Raw genomic sequence first — 8354 nt, forward strand, 5'->3', positions numbered from 1 at the left:
TCATAGTATTTCTCCTTTCCAGTCAGACCTCTGCTGCAAACATCCTCCACCAGCTCCTCGGCCAGGCCAAGAAGCTTCCAAGCTTGATCCTCCTCTTAATATTTATTGGAGCTGGAGGTCCTGGAGCAGCACTGTATGTCTTGCATCTGGTACTGTTTGATCAGATGTTAGTAGGGGCAGAAAGAATAACCCAAAAACCCTGAGACAAACTGGGTGCCAATGATCAGTACAAGTTCAACTCAGTGAATGTGGATTACAGCAAACTGAAGCAAGAAGGCCCAGATTTCTAAATGAAATGTTTCACTCTAAAGCTGCTTAGAATGAAGGTCTTCCAGGAGCCATCCGCACCATTTCCCACTTAACCAGGAAACATTTCTCCTCTAAAATACATGAAATCATCTTGATGTATTATTTTGGAGATTACACTAATTAATACATATCCAAGACTTAAAAAAAATTAAAAAGAAGGTTTCATAAATGGAAGACAATTCAAGGGAGTTCTTGTGATCCCAAAGGGAGGAAGGATTTTTGCCAAAGGGTGAGAAAACAGAGAGATGAAAGCTATGGAAAGGACAACAGTGCAATTTAAAGCTTGAGAAACCAAAGGTAAATGAGAATGGCAACAACAACAAAAACTAAACCTGAGATTTGAAGGGGAACTGAGTCTTCAGAGGAAAGAAGGCAGAGGAAACATTGTTTGAAAAGTTAAGGATATAGGTAGCTTGTAACTATTCTCAACTGGGCTTCCTCAACTGAGCAGGGTTCCTTATTCCTCATCTGACCCAGAACACATGACATAATTTGAGTGATTATTTCTTAATTCCCATAAGAATGGCAAATTGGCTGGGCACAGTGGCTCACATTTGTAATCCCATCACTTTGGGAGGCTGAGGCGGGCAGATCACTTGAGGCCAGGAGTTCGAGACCAGCCTGGCCAACATGGCAAAACCCTGTCTCTACTAAAAATACAAAAATTGGCCAGGTGTGGTGGTAGGCGCCTGTAATCCCAGCTACCCGGGAGGCTGAAGCAAGAAAATCCCTTGAACCCAGGAGGTGGAGGCTGCAGTGAGATGAGATCGTGCCACTGCACTCCAGCCTGGGTGACAGAGCAAGACCCTGTCTCAAAAAAAAAAAAAAAAAAAAAGGCAAATCTGGAATCCAGAAGGATGGCACTGATCTAGATGCATGGAGGGTGAAGTTGATCAATTCCATACAATAGATGACATAGGGCACTGGGGCTTAGAATCCAGATTTTAAAAGGCCTGCTGTAAAGATATCTGTTTGATAAAAAATCATAATACCAGAAAACCAGAATCAGCAACTAAAATTTAAAATAAAAATAGAGATCTCACCCAGGGGACTTTCAAGCTTCACTGAGGCAATGTGGTATGATTCTGGAGTGGAGTGAAAGCCCTTCCTGACCCAGATATCCTGTCATTAGTGTTCACAGCCAACGCGCTGTCAGTTGTACCTACCTGGCTTGCAGCGCTGGGCTCTGCCCCCCGGCCTCTGTTATGGGGACCCTATCATCCCCATTGCTGGCAGCGAGCCCAGCGCTATAACAGCATCTCCTGCCATCAGCCTGCCCTTCGGAATGCTGGACGGCAACTCCAGGGCTTCTCGGTGATGCTGGGCCCTCCTCACCAGGCCATGCCTTAACACGCCAGTAAACGGAGTATGCTCTGGGCCCTCCCAGGGAACACTGTGGAGGGTGGGTTTTCTGGCCTCTATAGTCTAACCAGTTTGGCATGCCCACTGCTGTGGACATTCTGATTCCTTCCTTCGCCATTTGCTGTGGCAGTTCTTCCAATTCTACCTCACTGAACGTGGGTCAATACTTTTCCAGGCCTCTAAGAGGCGACCTCTTAGAGGGTGTAATGGAGTAGTATGTTGGCGCCATCTCCTGGGGTCCTCGTCAGGGTGTAAATTCCGTGCCGTAAAAGAAAGTTCTCCCTTTTCCAATTTGTATTTTGTTTCCTTTGGTTCAGCACCCTCAGGATCCAGTCCTGTACATATTCCCCCAGTTCCTGATGGTTCACATTGACCAGGCCTACAACGACTTTTTTTTCTTAGCAGGTTTCTTTTTTTTCTTAGCAGGCCCAGCACTTCTGTGGCTGGGTTATGTTGTAACTTGCCCTTAGCTTCGGGTCTGTTGGCCAAGAAGGGAGGTAGAGCTGAATCCTGAGCAGAGCACAAGTTTTCTTGCAAGACAGGATCCTCCGCATGATCTTCACATAAGCCGGAGGCTCTAGCCTTTAACAGAGAGGAGTGGATCACTTCTGCAGGCCCTCTTCCCCACTTATTACCGGCAGCCTTGCACTCACAGGAATGCCTTTCTTCACAGGCTTCCATTCCAAAGATCTTATTATCGAAACCACAAATATGTCGCATACCAACGTCTGAGCCCTTTTAATTACTGTCATTGCTGCCTCCCTAACACCACCTGAATTATTTTCTTTGCACTGTTAGGACAACCTCACTTCATGGCTGTAATTATCATCAACAAAAACAACCCCTTCCTAATCAATTCAATCAAACGCCTAACAATTGGTAGTATTTTTGCTGGATTTTTCATCTCCAACAATATTATTCCAATATCAGTTCCCTAAATGACTATGCTCCTTCACCTAAAACTCACAACCCTCAGCGTAACTATTTTAGGCTTCTCACTAGCAATAGAACTTAACCTTATAACTAACAATCTCAAACTCAAGCACCTATCACAAATATTTAATTTCTCCAACATATTAGGATTTTACCCAATCACAATACACCACACAACACCACACTCAAATTTACATGCAAGTCAAAACCTAACCTCTCTTCTACTAGACCTGATTTGATTAGAAAAATCAACACCAAAAAATACAGTCCAGGTTCAAATGATAGCCTCCACCATTGTATCTAACAAGAAAGATCTAATTATGCTCTACTTTTTCTCCTTCCTTATCCCATCTCTCCTAACTCTATTCTTAATTATTTAACCCTATTCCCTCACATAATCTCAATCGCAATAAAGATACTAACAGAGATCAACCAGCAACCACCACCCACCAACATCCATAACTGCACAAGGCAGCTACATCCATAGAATCCTCACGAAGTAATTCTATTTACCCAACCTCAAAAGTCACCCAGTTTTCCATATTTTAAAAATCAGTTACAATTCCCACCTCATAATAATCAATTAATCACATAATTATCACCAACTCTAACAGCAACCCTAATAGTAAGGCATCCCAAATAACAACACTGATCCTCAGGTCTCAGGATACTCCTCAGTAGCCATCACCATTGTATAACCAAAAACAACCATTATTCCCCCTAAATAAAATTTTAAAACTATTAAACCAGGCCAGGCACGTGGCTCACGCCTGTAATCCTAGCACTTTGGGAGGCCGAGACGGGTGGATCATGAGGTCAGGAGTTCGAGACCAGCCTGACCAACATGGTGAAACCCCGTCTCTACTAAAAATACAAAGATTAGCCAGGCGTGATGGCACATGCCTGTAATCCCAGTTACTCGGGAGACTGAGGCTAGAAAATCGCTTGAACCCAGAGGGCAGAGGTTGCAGTGAGCCGAGATCGTGCCACTGTACTCCAGCCTGGGCAACAGAGCAAGACTCCATCTCAAACAAAACAAAACAAAAAAACTATTAAACCTACAAAAGCCCCACCAAAATTTAACACAGTACTGCAACCCACACCTCCACTAATAATTAATCCCAAGCCTCCATAAATAGGAGAAGACTTTGAAGAAAATCCCATAAAGCCTATAATAAGAATAATACTTAATAAGAATACAGTGTATGTCGTAATTCTTACATGGGATATAACCATAACTAATGACATCAAAAATCATCATTGTGCTTCAACTCTAAGAACTCTAATGACTAACATCCGAAAAACACATTCTCTATTATTAACCACTGTTTATTGAGCCACCTGCACAATCAAACATCTTGGCATGGTAAAAATCTCAGCTCGCTTCTAGGTATCTGCCTGGTCCTTCAAATCATCACAGGGTTTTCTTAGCTATACACACGTCAGATACTCTAACCGCCTTCTCCTCAGTCACTCACTTCTGCTGAGAGGTAAATTATTGCTGAATTATAATTATGCTACATGCTAATGGGGCTTCGATAGTCTTCATCTGCCTGTTTTTACATGTAGGCCGAGGCTTATACTACGGGTCATTTACTTTCCTAGAAACTTGGAATATTGGCAGTATTCTTCTATTTGCAGTTATAGCAACAGCATTAATAGGCTCCATACTTTCATGAAGCCAAATATCATTCTAAGGTGCAACAGTAATTACAAATCTGCTATTAGCCATCCCATATATTGGAACTGACCTTGTACAGTGAATCTGAGGTGGATTCTCATTGGATAAAGCCACTTTTACATAATTCTTCACTTTTCATTTCATCTTACCTTTCATTATTACAGCCCCAGTAGCCATTCACCTCTTATTCCTACATGAAACGGGATCTATTTAACCCCTCAGGAATTTCATCAGATTCTGGCAAAATCCCTTTTCACCCTTATTACACAATTAAAGATATTCTAGGCTTAATTCTACTTCTCTTGCTCTTATCAATTCTGCTGACCTCCTAAGAGACCCTCACAACTACACCCCAGCAAACCCCCTCAGCACTCCACCCCAGCAAACCCCCTCAGCACTCCACCCCACATCAAACAGGAGTGGTACTCTTTATTCACCTACGCAATTCTACAGTCCATCCCAAACAAGCTAGGGTTTTCTTGCAAGACAGGATCCTCCATATGACCTTCAAATAAGCCAGAGGCTCTAGCCTTTAACAGAGAGGAGTGGGTCACTTCTGCAGGCCCACAGGTCCAGTGGAACCTGATGATTCAAGATTTTTTAGTGCTTGGACCCAAGTATCCCCATCCAAAGTCTCAGAATCTTACTGCTTCCAAATCAGCACCCTGACCTACATATAGCAGAACTGGCTGGAGTTGAGAATTAAGAATTCAACAATTTCTGGAACTTTGCTATTCATATAAGTCCTTAGCTGTACTGCCCTTAGGCAACCGGAGATGAGATTCTATTTATATACAGCCAAATTCTGGCTTCACACTTCCCCTCACATGATTAAGTAACCAACCCAGGCAGTCATTGTCTTTCTCCAATGCATGGATAGCCTCCAACAACAGTCATCTAATTCCAAAATTCTTGTATTTATTTAATTTCCCCTGAAACTCTCAACCTCCTATATGTGACACTTGCCAGCCTATCCCCTTCTACCAGTTTCGTGTCCCAGTTTGCCACCTGTAAACATGTGAACACTGGCACTGGCATGGATGCCTGGGGCAACTAGCGCTCCACCTATGATGGGGGCTAGTGCTCTACCAGTGATGGGGGGGCCTTATTACAGCCAGCCAGGTGCAGCAACAACATCCTATTTTAGAGTCAGTTCCTAGGACCACATCCAGTACCAGCTGTCACAGGTGGAGTTCACTGGGAAACATACTCTGAGACACTGAGATTTCTATACAGAAGTTATTGGAGAGTAATCACAGAAATAGCACCCGTAAGCGTTGAAAGACAAAGAATTTGGCAGATAGAAAAGTCGAGCTGAGCCTCAGTGGCTCCATGGGGAGCTCTGGATCTGGGATGGCCCTTCTGAGATATTGCAAACTGAGGCATGGTGGACAAGTCTTGGTACCTCACAGGAACCAGTCATTGGATGTGCACGGTCCCTAGGGAGGGAGCTTAATCTTGGGCAGTTCTTTCTTTGGCTAAAAGCAACACTGGGAAAGCAGCACAGGTGAAAGGTGCCAGGCAGCGGCTCCCCCAGCTGCTGGAGAATGAGCAGTGCCTCAGTCCTGGAGGGGAATCCGGGCAGCATCCACAGCATCCACAATGCCCTGCAGCACTGGGAGCAGCACTCACCTTTCTGAGAATGTTTCCTGACCTGCAAAATAAGGGAACACAGTTGGTTCTTGAGCAGTGTGGCGGCTAGGGGGCACTCCCAAAAAACCTAAGAACCTATTGTTGACCAGAAGCCTTCCCACAGAAACAGTCTATTAACACATATTTTGTATGTGGTGTGTATTATATCCTGTATCTTTACAATAAAGTAAGCTAGAGAAAAGGAAATTATAAGGAAGAAAATATATATTTACACTGGGCACGGTGGCTCACGTCTGTAATCCTAGCACTTTGGGAGGCCAAGGCGGGTGGATCGCCTGAGGTCAGGAGTTCGAGACCAGCCTGGCCAACATGGTGAAACCCCATCTCTACTAAACATGCAAAAATTAGCCAGGTGTGGTAGACGCCTGTAATCCCAGCTACTCGGGAGGCTGAGGCAGGAGAATAGCTTGAACCCGGGAAGCAGAAGTTGCAATGAGTTGAGATCACAGCACTGCACTCCAGCCTGGGCAACAGAGATTCTGTCTTAAAAAAAAATAGAAAAAAATAGAAAATATATATTTACTATTCATTACATGGAAGTAGATCATCATAAAGGTCTTCATCGTCATCATCTTCACATTGAGTAGGCTGAGGAGAAGGAAGAGGAAGAGGAGGAATTGGTCTTGCCGTCTCGGGGTAGTAGAGGTGGAAGATGGGGAGGAGGTAGAAGGGGAGGCAGGAGAGGCAGGCACACTCAGGGTAACATTTGTTGGAAAAAATCCACACAGCCTAGGCAACAATGCAAACCTCTCTATAAAAGACAGAAAAATTAGCTGGGTGCGGTGGTGTGCACCTGTAGTCCCAGCTACAGGAGAGGTTGAGGCAGGAGGATCACTTCAGCCCGGAAGGTCAAGGCTGCAGTAAGCCATGATCACGCCACTGCACGCCAGCCAAGGTGACAAAGGGAGATCCTGTCTCAAAAAAAGAAAAGAGAAAAAATCCGTGTAAAAGTAGACCCACACAGTTCAAACTCATGCTTTTCAAGAGTCGACTGAAATAGCTACCTCAAAGATGTCCAAAAAAGCAAATGCAAAAACAAATGCGAGCAATTTGTGAACTGTTAACAAGGTTATTCTTTTCATCCTAAAGTCTGAAGCAATCTCATCACCATCTTTCTATTACGCCCCACACCCACTTCTCGTCTCAAGAAGAGTCAGTATTTTACTTTTCTACCAGGATTTAGCTTTACTGTCCACTTCACTGCTTCTCCAAAAAGTTGCAGTGATGATGTTGAGAAGTGAGTAATTCATTAGGTATAGCTTTATTTTTCACCATAAATTAATTTCTAAAATAGGCTCTATAATAACCAAAAATCTTCTAGTCTATAATCGGGGGCTCTATAAAACATAAAATTACAGGATTTATAGTTCTTTAAAATGGAAAACCGCTCTCAAAAAATGTTACTAGTTCAAAGGAGATTCATAAATGAATCATGTAATTTTAAACAATTCTCACTAGATGGAGCTAGTTACAAATAAATACTTTTTAAATATTTTTCTTCTTTCTTTTCTTTTTTTTATTTTTATTTTTATTTTTGAGGAATTAACAGTCTGTATTGGGCTAAGACCAGGAGTCCGTGGGTCTTGAGGACCTCTGTGTATTTGTCAATTTTCTTCTCCACGTTCTTCTCGGCCTGTTTCCGTAGCCTCTTGAGCTGTTTCTTCTTCCGGTAGTGGATCTTGGCTTTCTCTTTCCTCTTCTCCTCCAGGGTGGCTGTCACTGCCTGGTACTTCCAGCCAACCTCGTGAGCCAGGCGCCCCAGATAGGCAAACTTTCTTGTAGGCTTCAGACGCACAACCCTGAGGGCAGCAGGAACCACCATCCGCTTTTTCTTGTCGTAGGGCGATGGGATGCCGTCAAACACCTTGAGGCGTCCAGAGCGGCCTGGCCTCGCTTGGTCTTGTGGGTCAGCGTACCTCGCACGGTCCGCCAGAAGATGCGGCTGGGGGTCAGCATACCTCGCACGGTCCGCCAGAAGATGCGGCTGGGGGTCAGCATACCTCGCACGGTCCGCCAGAAGATGCGGCTGGGGGTCAGCATACCTCGCACGGTCCGCCAGAAGATGCGGCTGGGGGTCAGCATACCTCGCACGGTCTGCCAGAAGATGCGGCTGTGGGGCAGCATACCTCGCACGGTCTGCCAGAAGATGTGGCCGGGGGCCCGGAAGTGGTAGGAGCCTCGGGAAGGGTTGGTGTTCATCCGCTTGCGGAGGAAAGCCAGGTACTTCAACTTGTTTCTGTAGAAATTGCCAGAAATGTTGTTGCCTTCGCAGCGTACGACCACCACCTTCCGGCCCAGCAGTACCTGTTTAGCCACGATGGCCGCCAGGCGGCCCAGGAGATGGCCTCGACCATCAAACACCAGGACCTGCACCTCCGCCATCTTCGGCAGCCGCTTGGGAAAGGCTTTTCTTCTT

The 8354-nt window shown here is 44.8% G+C and overlaps 1 pseudogene; it reads right to left on the reverse strand.

The window, feature by feature from the left end:
- Positions 1–2076: 2076 nt before the first annotated feature.
- On the reverse strand, positions 2077–8354 carry LOC129049096 (large ribosomal subunit protein uL13-like; annotated as a pseudogene).

Source organism: Pongo abelii, chromosome 10 (assembly GCF_028885655.2).
Source record: "Pongo abelii isolate AG06213 chromosome 10, NHGRI_mPonAbe1-v2.0_pri, whole genome shotgun sequence".
NCBI lineage: Eukaryota > Metazoa > Chordata > Mammalia > Primates > Hominidae > Pongo > Pongo abelii.